The sequence below is a fragment of the Nicotiana tabacum genome, chromosome 1, assembly GCF_000715075.1.
Source record: "Nicotiana tabacum cultivar K326 chromosome 1, ASM71507v2, whole genome shotgun sequence".
Lineage (NCBI taxonomy): Eukaryota > Viridiplantae > Streptophyta > Magnoliopsida > Solanales > Solanaceae > Nicotiana > Nicotiana tabacum.
The window spans coordinates 29,908,646-29,921,181 of NC_134080.1; the positions used below are offsets into that span (position 1 = coordinate 29,908,646).

Sequence of the window (12,536 nt, forward strand, 5' to 3'; positions counted from 1 at the left end):
AATTGATACAAGTTTAGTCAGATGAGCATGGTTTGGTCCGAGTGTTGGAAAGGTACCAAATTTTTTCTAGTTGTACACTCACTCTTTACAAATGGACAGAAGCACGAGTTCATTATAGAAACAAGTTAAAAATATCTCTTTGTCCGGAGTGTATTCGGTTTTGTTCTATTAAATCATCATTCATTGTTTTCATCAGAAAAACTGGTGCACAAGTACGTGTCGAAGTCAAATACTGAAAAAAGAGGCACAGTTGACATCTTGTGTGCCTGAAACTCAGTGCCCATGCACTTAAGTAACACTTTAATTTGCTCTACTCCAAGACTATATATATATATATATATATATAAAACCAACTCACGTTGTACACAATTTCAGCTTCACACAAAGGTTTCTAATTTGTTTGATCGATCGCTAGAAAGTTAAAAAAGATGGAGTACGACTTAGTGTTCTTGTACACAGCTTTGGCAGTGGGAATTTTAACCATTTATAGCATGTTAAAAAGAGCAAATATGTGGTTTTATACAATCAAATTTAGTTCAAAGGATTATCACTTTCCTCCAGGTGACATGGGCTGGCCATTCTTTGGGGACATGTCTATTTTCTGCAAATGTTTTAAAGGTGGCGATCCGGACTCATTTATTTCTTACTTCGTTACTAGGTAAGTATATATTTGATATTCAATAAGTGGGCGTTTGGGCATAAGAATTGTAAAATTTTGAATTTTTTTTTCAAGTGAAAATGGTATTTGAAGATTAGAGTTGTGTTTGGACATGAATATAATTTTGGGTTGTTTTTGAATTTTTGTAAGTAATCTGAAGTGATAATTTTAAAAAATAGCTTTTAGAATTTTTCAAATTTTCGAAAAATTTCAAATTATCGTTTAAACGAAAAGTGAAAATTTTATGGCCAAATGCAGATTTCGAAAAAAAAATTTGAAAAAAAAGTGAAAAATTTTGTATGGCCAAACCCTTAAGTATATATTTGCCATAAATGATATTTGAAAATTAGAGTTGTATTTGGACATGAATATCATTTTGGGTTATTTTTGAATTTTTGTGAGTGATCTGATGTGAAAATTTTAAAAAATCACTTTTTGGAGTTTTTCAAATTTTCGAAAAATTCCAAAATTTCCAAAATTCATTTTCAAGTGAAAATGAAAAATTTATAGCCAAACACTTATTTTTTTTAAAAAAAAATGAAAATTTTTAGGAAAAAAGATGAAAAAAAATTCATGGCCAAACGGGCCCTTAAAGTATTCTTGTTCTTTTTTCTTTCTGAATTTCCATTATAAATATAAACATTCCTTAAACAAATTAAGGTACGGGCGAGGAGGAATGTACAAGGGATTACTATTAGGAAAGCCAAGCATCATTGTCACAAAACCAGAAATATGTAGGAAAATCTTGTTAGATGACGAACATTTTGACAGACATATGCCTAAAACAAGCTTAAACCTACTGGGACAAGAATCAGCTTCATCAAATCAAGAAGACAAAAAGCATCGAATGAGAAGTAATCCTATACAGAGTCATGGCGGATCATTGTCTTTCCACTTGGATATTATAAATGAAATTGTGAAAAATTCATTTGAGAAATGGGCTTCAATGGAAAAACCTATTGAGTTTCTTACTGAGATGAAAAAAACAACATTTGTGGTGCTTATGAGAATTCTTATAGGTGATGAGGTTGCTCAAGATTTGCTTGACGTTGTTTTTAAGGAGAATACTTTCCTTATTCGTGGTTTGCTCAGCATGCCTATTAATATATATATATATATATATATATATATATATATATATGTGTGTGTGTGTGTGTGTTGCAGGTAACATGCATGTCTTATTTTCTAAATCATAATTTTTCGCATTTTAAGGAGGCTTGCTTATGTGTAGTTCAGTACTATTCTTTGGATGATTATTAACTTAAAATCCAAAATAAAGGAGTTCTTTTTTTTCTAAATATAGTGTTTGGATTGGCTTTTAAAAAATAACTTAGAGGCTAATAGCCTTTTTGGCCAAAGTGCAAAAATTATCTTCTTTTGAAAAATGATTTTCTCAAGAATAATTTTGGTGAGAGGCAGTTTATGTTTGGGTAATTAATTTAAAAAGTACTTCTTAGCAACAATTAGTGTTTGACCAAGCTTTTAAAAACTGTTTCTAAGGGTATTTTTCTCGAAAATGTTACTCCCTCTGTTCCAGTTTATGTGAACCTATTTCCTTTTCTGTCCGTTCAAAAAAGAATGACCCCTTTCTAAATTTGGAAATAATTTAGCTTAAACTTACAATTCTACCCTTAATGAGAAGCTTTTATAACCACACAAATACTCTAGGCCCCTTTCTGACTTGTTTAGGACCACAAATTCCAAAAGTCTTCATTTTTCTTAAACTTCGTGCCCGGTCAAACAGGTTCACATAAATTGGAATGGAGGGAGTATTCAAAAAAATGATTTTGGAGAGAGACTATTTTTTTCTGCTTCTCCAAAACTGTTTCTGCTTCTCCTCAAAAGCACTTTATTTTTTCTTCCAAAAGCTTGGCCAAACACATCAACTTTGAAAAAGAAAATACTTTTTTTGAAAGAAATAAAGTGGTTCTGAGATTGGAGAAGTTTGGCCAAACAAGCTACAGAGACGATTCCAGGATTTGAGGCTTATGGGTTCCTACCGTAATTTTAGATTAATATGCAATAATAACTCGGTTCACAGTTAGATATTTACAAATATTTAGTGAATTTCTTAATAAAAATATAGGATCTACGCAAAAGTTACTGGGTTCCCGGGAACCCGTATTGTAAGCTCTAGGTCCGCCCCTGACAGGCTATAGCCAAAAGTCATACGTTGATAATACGCAACTTTTGGATTTTGGATTATTTTTATATTTTTCATGCCTAAAAGTAAGTGCTTTTAAGCCCTTTTTATCATTGTCAAATACTACAAAAATTAAAAAAATGCTTAAAAGCCAATAAACACTTAAAATATATCAATTCAAACAACTCTTAATATTTGAAAGTATTGAATTCACAAAAGCTGTATTTTGAGAGGGTTTTATCATCCTAATTGTGATTTTAAACACAACAGAACGCAAAATTCGATTTGTTTAACTTGTCTATTTTGAATATATAATCGATCTTTTTTAATCGTTTCAGGCACGAGGAGCAATAGTTAAGATATTTTATCAGATATTAGAGGAAAGAAAAGCCATGATTGGAAAATAAATAAAGCAAGGCCAAAGTCCAGCATAGTGGATACGATGCTAGACACTCGAGATGATGAAGGAAATATAATTACCACGCTAGTTTCGGTTACATTTGCTGGTTATGAATTTACTGCTGAGGTTGCCGCAAAAGCAATTATGTATTTGGAAAAACATCCTCACTTCTTGCAGAAAGCAAAAGTACGTACACACTCACTACTTCTAGTTTAATTGATATTTTGTGTGATGTTCTTCTTAATTTCTTGTTGGTGCTTTCGTTTTGCTTATTCTGTCATCCTGTCTACCTACCGCCTTATCTTATTTATGTTACTATATGCTGTTTCTGATTCTTTTACTTTTATTTTGAGTGGGGTCTACCGAAAACAACATCTCTACCTTAACAAGCAGTGGCGAAGCCGCATGGTCACAAGAGTGGTCTCTTTGTCGAAAAATTATACTGTATATATAGGTAAAATATTACGTTTTGGAGGTATATAACACATATTGAACACCCTTTGTCGGAAATTTTTTTTGTCGAATGCTCTTGAAAAATTTCTAGCTTCGTGTCACTGTTCACAAGATAGAGGTAAGGTCTGCGTACACTCTACCTCCTAGACCTGTTGTTGTTGTTCTTCTTCTTCTTAATTTCTTAATTACTTGATGTGCGTAGCTATAATGATTAATGGTGTCTGGTGTGTGAACAAAGTACATTTTACTTCAAACGAAAATTGAAAATTTTATGGTCAAACACCGATTTCGAAACAAATGAAAAAATTCTTATGTCTAGACGGGCTCTAAATTTCTTAATTACTTGCTGGAGTGGTGTCAGACGTGCGAACGAACTATGCATTGATATATAGTTGAAAATCCACTTTCACACGAATGTCTTGTCAATAATTTGTTTTTTTTTCTCTTTACAGGAGGAACAAGAGGATATAGTTAAGAAAAGACCATCTTCAAATGCAGGCCATAATATAGACGAGATTAAACAAATGAAGTATCTTACGAAGGTAAGATCTAGCTAATTCTTCTTCACTTATTTGTATACTAGGAGAACACAATTCAATATGTATTAAAATTCAATTAATTAGTGCAAGATCAAAACTCTTTTGGACTAACATATGGATATATAATAAATTGGTACATATATTGGTACAGGGGATTAATGAAACACTGCGTTGTGCTAGCGTATCGTCATTACTCCTTCGAGATGCAAAAACTACTGTTAACATAAATGGTTGGTACTTTGTCTTGGACTTAATTATTTCTACTAGTATTATAATCCCTCTTCAACGTCATTTATACGAGCCACCTTAAATCCAATTAATGATACATTAATTAATTCCTTCTTCTTAATTATATTATTATGCAGGGTACACTATACCCAAGGGGTGGAGATTTTTGTTATTGTCAAGGAGTATTCATATGGATCCTGATACTTATGTGAAACCTAAGGAATTCAATCCTTCAAGATGGGATGTAAGATATAAATTTGTGTTCAAAAATAATTTTTATTTACTTAGATATAGGGGTGGCAATTTGAGCCCAAATTCATCCAACTTGCTCAATTCGTCCAGAGATTAATGGGTTGGGTTACAAACATTTTAGTTCATGGGTCTATTTGAGTTGAGTCCAAGTTAACCCATTATTTTTTATAGCTCATTCTGACCCATGTAATAGCAAAAAAAAAACACATGAAACTCACCCAAAACAAAGGGATCTCAACCCATATTAACTAGAAATTTACTTAGTTGGCCCAATTTTACTTTTTTTTTTTTTTTATTTTCAATTTTCTGTTTTTCGTTTTTCTGCATCACCCACCCACCCTAACTGTTGAGAATAAACCCCTACAGAAATAATATTAACAGTACTAAAAGTGGAATAATAATGTAGCACCGAGATACGATAATTAAAAAGAATAAAAGAGTGATAACGATACCAAGATTTTTACGTGGAAAACCCTTTTGAATAAGGGAAAAACTACGGGCCCGAACGGAGAAACTGATATCACTATAGCAAAGAATTTTACACCTTGTAGGTCCGAGTAAAATAATTCAAAGACTACTATAACACTCAAATGAAATAACCCTCTTTTGATATTCCCCCCTCACTACAATATCGCTCACTCTTTATTTTTCCTACAAACTATTTTCGTATACCTTATCTGTGATGCCTCACTCTTTCTTTCTCTCTTTGTTGGTGTATTTTACAATGAGAGCAAGACACTTATTTATAGTGTTTAGGATTGCTTCATTGATGTCATTAATAATCTTATGAGTTTGGCAAGAGTCAAATATTCAATGTGAAACCAAAAAAATAGTTGCCATAAAATCTTCCTTACTATTCCTTTAGTTGGCTTGACATTTCAAAGCCAAAGGAAGATGTCTTCCTTACACATGGGATGGACCCATCAAATCTCCCCCTCTAATCTCATGCATCTGAAGGAGGTAACTCCAGTTTTTCATATAGAGTTCATGCCGACAAGTTCTTTGCATAGCTCGAACTTGTCTCTTGGTATCATCTTGGTCAACATATCAGCAAGATTTTCACTCATGTGAATCATTTTGACTTGTAAAGATTCATTCTCCACCTGATCACGAATCCAATGATATCTCACGTCGATATGCTTTGTTCTTGCATGGTACATGGAGTTCTTACTCAAGTCTATTGCAATTTGACTGTCACAATAGACGGCATATTCCTTTTGATGCAATTCCAACTCTTGAAGAAACTGCTTGAGCCATATCATCTCCTTTCCAGCTTCAGTAGCAGAATGTACTCTGAGCATTATTTTCATCCTTTCCAGACTCTGAGCATTATTTTGTTAAAAACAAAAATTCCAACTCTGAGCATGCTTCTCACCTTCTCAACAATGGTGCGGTTCATCCTTTCGGCTATGTCATTGTACTGTGGGGTTTCAGGAACTATTTTTCATGTTTGATCCCATGACTTGAACAGTACTCTTCAAATTCCCTTGAAGTGTATTCACCTCTATTGTCGATTCAGATATGCTTTAGCTTTCGACCCGTCTTCCTTTCCACCAGAGCATGAAACTTTTAGAAAACTTGAAACACCTAATCTTTGGTTTTTAAAATATAAACCCATAATTTTTGTGAAGCATCAGCAATAAAAGTAACAAAATATTTGTTACCGCCCATCGATTCAATTTCTATTGGACCACACACATCAAAATATACCAAATCAAGTATATTCAATTTTCTTTCAGACGATGTCTGAAATGAGACTCTATGCTACTTACCAAATAAATAGTAGTTACAAGGTTTTAACGTTGTACCTTTAGCATAATAAATGATTGATTTCCTGCCAAGAATCAACAACCCCTTCTCGCTCATATTACTCATCCTTTTGTGCCACAAATCTACAGAAATCTCCTCTTGTGCCGCGTTCAATTCACCTTGGCATATTTCTGTATTTGTTCTGTACAATGTACCATGAGCAACTCTTTTTGAAATCACCAATGATCCCTTTGTGAGTCTCCACTTTTGATTTGCAAAATAGTTCTTATATCCATCTTGATCTAAAGCAATTCTCGAGATCAAGTTCATTCGCAAATCATGTATATGCCGAACGTCCTTTAGAACAAATGTGCATCGATATTTGTCTCAAGACAAATGTTACCGATCCCCGAAATCTTTGAGTAACTCGTGTTACTCATTCTCATAGTGCCAAAATTACCTGCTATATATCTGCAAAAAAATTCTCTTACCGGAGTGGTATAGTAAGATGTTGTTGTATCAACCACTCATTCCGACTTTGGACCTGACAAGTGCATGCATTCATCTTCCTCATTTATAAAGAGGACAATATTATCATTACTTTGCACCATGGCGGTTGTGTTGTTGTCATTCTTCTGGCTACTGCTTTCACCTTTTCCCTTCCTTGGATTTGGGCACTCTCTTTTGAAGTGACCTGATTGATTACAATTGTAGCAATTTCTAGCTCTTGATTTGGATCAGTTCTTAGACTTCCCTCGACCTCCGGATCTGCCATAGTTGCTCGAACTCCTTTGATAACTCCTGCCTCTACCTTTTGTGATGAGAGTATGTCCTTTACTTCCAAGCTTCTTTTTCATCTTCTCATTAAGTAGAAGAGCCGATATGACGTTTTTCAACTCAATGGTAGTCTTACCGTGCATGATGGTTGTTGCCAAATTATCGTGCGAAGATGGCAAAGAGTTCAATAGCAAGATGGCTTTATCTTCTTCATCGATTTTCAGCCCAATCCTCAGCTTTCTGATTAGTCTGTGAAACACATTTAAATGTGACAAAAAACTTGTACTTTCACCCATGTGTAGGGCGTATAGCTGCTTCTTTAGGTACAATTTATTAGTCAGCGTTTTGGACATGTATAGGCTTTTCAACCTTGTCCATATGCCACATACGGTGTCTTCATCAATGATGTTATTCACCACATCATCTGATAAGTGCAACCCGATTGCACTAGCAGCCCTTTTATTCAAGTCAGCTCAATCCTCAGCTTTCATGGTATCAGGCTTTTTGGCATCAGCATCTAGTACCTTGTGTAATCCTTGTTGGATGAGCAGATCCCTCATCCTTCTTTGACATGTTGAGCAACCGATATCTCCGTTAAATTTTGCTACCTCGTACTTTATTCCAAATATTTTTGTTTTTCACCGAGTGTAATACTACCGACAGTGAATAATATTTATGTGAATGAGCAGAACCTGGATCTGATACCAGTTGTTGGGAATAAACTCCCACAAAAATAATATCACGATACTAAAAACGAAATAATAACATAACACCTAGATACGGTAATTAACAAGAATAAAAGAGTGATAACTACACCAAGATTTTTATGTGGAAACCCCTTTTGAATAAGGGAAAAAACGGCCCTGAGTGGAGAAACTGGTATCACTATAGCAAGGAATTTTACACCTTGTAGGTCCGAGTAAAATACTCCAAAGACCACTATAACACTCAAAAGAAATAACCCTCTTTTGATATTCTCACCTCACTATAATATCACGCATTCTCTATTTTTTTTATATACTATTTTCTTATACCCTATCTATGATGCCTCACTCTTTCTTTCTCTCTTTGTTGGTGTATTTTAAAATGAGAGCAAGACACCTATTTATAGTGTTTAGGATTATTTCATTGATGTCAAAAATGATCTCAGGAGTTTGGCAAGAGTCAAAATTTCAATGTGAAACCAAAGAAATATTTTTCATAAAATCTTCCTTACTATTCCTTTAGTTGGCTTGACATTTCAAAGCCAAAGGAAGATGTCTTCCTTACACATGGGATGGACCCATCAAATCTCGCCCCCCCCCCCCACACACACACAAACCCTCTCAATTTTATATTTGTATTTTCAATTTTTTATTTTTTGTTTTTTTGTTTTTCTACGCAACCCCTACCCCCCCCTCTCCCCGTAATTTTTTTTTATTTCTTTTTCTTTTTGTATTTACAATTTTCTATTTTTTTATTTTTTTTTGTTTTTCTGCACCATCCACCCCGATCCCCCCTCCCCCACCGCACAAACTCCCTCAATTTTTTTTTTATTTTTAGTTTTCTATTTTTTTCGTTTTTCTGCACCACCCACTCACCCCACCCAACAAAATAGTTTTTCAACTTACACATTTTGAATCCTAATTTGTTATTTAAGAAAACATAATTTGATTCTCAAAATACTACAACATACCCAGTCTTATCCCACACTGTGGAGTCTGGGGAGGGTAGTGTGTACGCAGACCTTACCCTTACCTTATGAAGATAGAGAGGTTATTTCCAATAAACCCTCGGCTCAGGAAAGTATAAGCACCGTATTAATGGAAATATAGACAAGAAGGACACTACCAAAAAGCCATATAAAAGAAAAAAAAAAGATAATAAGGTAATCAACAATGAAAGAAAACAACAGTTAGTCATAAAAACCTACTGCCCATAGGTGTATAAAAGGTAAAAGGCGTTGTTTATGCAAGATGAGCATGATTCTAAAACATGGGTCAAGTTGAGCGGGTTAGACTATGATCCATTGTTAAGCCCATCTTGACCCAACACATCTTAGCCCAAGTACACCTTAGGCTGGGTTAGGCAATGACCCATTTAATGACCTAACTCATCTTGATCCGCCAAAACTCAACCCAAACCATCCATTTGTCACCCTTACATAGATAATAACATCCATGTAATTACAGTAGTTACAATGAAAATTTTAATTTGTACAGGATCTTGAAACCAAGCCAGCCAATTTTATTCCATTTGGAAGAGGCCTTAAAATGTGCCCAGGCGCCAATTTAGCAAGACTTGAAGTGTCAGTTATTCTTCATTACTTTCTTCTTTACTACAGATATATATTACTCCCTCCGTCTTATAATATGTCGCGTGATTACTAAAAATAATTGTCTTAAATTATTTTTTATTTTAGAAATTTAAGACAAAATTAATTATATTTTTCCTTTTTTACCCTTAGTAATTAATTATCTTAGAAGACTACAAACACATTACTTATGGAGATGATACATAAATTGAGAAAATATTTAATAACGATAAAGTAGTCAAAAACTATTCTTTCTTAAGGGCGTGCACAAGAGAATCACGACACATATTATGAGACGGAGGGAGTAATTAGCCCTTCAATGAGCATCTCAAATTCAAAGTAATTATATACTCTATATTCCATGAAATAATTAAGAAAGAAGAAAATTACTACTCCCTCCAGTCCACAATAAGTGATTTTTTTATTATCTTTGGCACACTCTTTAATAAAATATAAACTCCTAGAAAACAAATAAGTATTTTGATTAAATTACCCTTAATTAAATTTTGCATATTATTAACTTGACACATTGGGATATATAAATAGGGGCAAATTTACAAACTATAATTAATTCATTATTGATTATGTTAAAAGGACACTTATGTTGGACCAAAATAAAAGGTCAAAAAAACATTTATTATGACCCGGAGGAAGTAATTAATACTGATGAGTATATATGATGCAGGCTTGAGCAGCTTAATCCAGAGAGCAAGATCGAACGTCTTGAAAATTGTCTTTGTGGGATTGAAGAAGCTCCCAAACATTATATGAAAGGCAACTTCAGCGTTTTCCAGGTTTACAATTTGCATGGCTCTTTTAATTATATTGTTCTCTCTATATATATACAGTAATATTAGGTACTCCTGTAACTGTTCGTCGTTTTCAATATTGTTAGTACGCTTAATGAAGATGCCTAGAGTTTTAAAAAAAATGTAAATGTGTAAAAAGTAATGCCTCGCACGTGCTAATTCGGGAAAAAGAAAAGGAAAAAAAACACATGTTGTAATCGCACAGTGAAAATCAAAATTTGAAATATCTAAAGCTGAAAAAAGACAAAAAGTTTTGGGACAAAAATAAAAAAGAAGAAAAAGATCCGGCACCCAATAATTATAAAAATATCTTTCGTTAACTTTTTTTTTTAATTTTTTATGAACCGATTATTATTTTATTGATTGAACTGAGCAAAAGAATGGAGGGGGGGACGTACTGCCTTACCCTCTATTAAAATAATGAGAGATTAGTATTTTAGTATCTATTCATCTATGACTATCTATCTATAAGTGTGAAGAGAAGGAAAGGAGGAGGACGTGCCACTGCCCACTTCTCATGTCATGGTGGATCAAAGTTAATTTATGTTGCATTCAGGTACCTCACTCGGAAAGATGCAAGCTCCCATCTATCTTATTTCATTAGCCCTTTTACTTGCTTAGGGAGCTCTACATACCTGGTGAAGATCAGGTGTTGCCAATGTATATGACTTATGGTTGCTAATTTATCTGCTACCCTATTGGCCTCTCTGAAACAATGTTGCACTTCGACATTCTCTTCATGTACTAGCTTCTTGATCTCTTCGATATCTTGTGCAATTCTCCATGGAGTAGCTGAGTTCTCTGTCAAGTAAGAAGTGACCAATTTAGAATCTTCTTCTGCTATTATATTGTGCATCCTTTTCTGTACACTTTGTTGTAAACCATACAACATTGATTTGCTTTTCGCCCAATTACTAGTGCCTGACCCTATGAAGCTTGAGTAAGCCTAGATGAAGTTGCCTAGGCTGTCTCTGATAACTCTCCTCATTCCATAATTGCCTTCCACACAACTCCCATCGTTATTGAGCTTGGCAAAACTTATTGGCGGTTTGACCCACTTGACTAGTCTGTATGTCTTGAATCCTATTAGTTGGTCGAGCATCTTTCATATTTGATTCCAAGATGTCTTCAACTTTACTTTTCCAAATTTTTGACTAGTCAAATTTGATAGTGTGTTGGAAATCAAACTTTCAGATCTGCAAACTGTGGGAGTTTCGTTTCCATATCTGTATGCACATCTTGACCTCCATAATTCTTAAATAATCAGGGCTGGCAACAATTTCACCATAAAAGATGCAATTATGTTAGTAGTTTTGTGATTCCACCAGTTGTGCACTTCTTGCATAAGTTGCATCTCGTCCATTAAAATGCCACAAGGTCCTTCAAATCTTTTTCACATTGCCTGGCAAAGCTTCCTGAACAAAATAAATATTCAGATATTTCTAGCTCTATTGAGTGTGGGTAATAGTAATAACATCTTGCATAAAGATTGTAGTCAAACTTAGCGATCCTCTCATCAGTTGGAACTCTATCCATTAGGGCCCTCCACGTCATGAATGCCATTTTGAAGGGGACATGTTTGTTCCGTATTTTGGTAAAAATGGCCGGATGGTTTTTCCTCTGTCTTAGACAATTCCACGCCAAGGCCACTGAGAATACTCCAGTTGAGTTTGTTGTCCATATTACCTTGTCAGGAACTTCTAGTGTTAAAATCAAGTGTTGCTGGTCAACTATATTCTTGACAGACTGTGGGATCTTGTCATGCCCCGAGCCTGGGGGCGAAACCGGTACCCGGTGCCTCATCTATTCTTGCGTATCAACTTGCGACTCAGGAACTCTGGACATATAATGTCATACTTTGACCAGGGGCCACATTGCACGACAGTTTGCGAATCAAGATATAAAACTAAATGGGAACTAACACTGACTAAATGTTAATATAAAGCTGGGTCGGTAAGGCCGTTATAGCTACTATAACTGACAAGCTAACAAAATATACATACAAGGCCTACAAGCCCAACATACTGCACTAACTGATAGGATATTTCTACAAGCCTCTACTGATGGATGTACTGTGATCGGAATAGGGCCTCGACCTACCCAAAGCCTATATGCGTACATACACAAGATATACACAAAGCTTCTAGACCCAACAACTCCGAAAGACGTGGAGCTTACCGATAAAGCTGAACTCGGGCAACACCTACTGAAGAGGTTTACCCGTCTGTCTGTCTG

The 12,536-nt window shown here is 34.7% G+C and overlaps 1 pseudogene; it reads left to right on the forward strand.

Moving 5' to 3' along the window:
• Positions 1-380: 380 nt before the first annotated feature.
• Positions 381-9,568, forward strand: LOC107808281 (7,8-epoxymelianol synthase CYP88A108-like; annotated as a pseudogene).
• Positions 9,569-12,536: the final 2,968 nt, after the last annotated feature.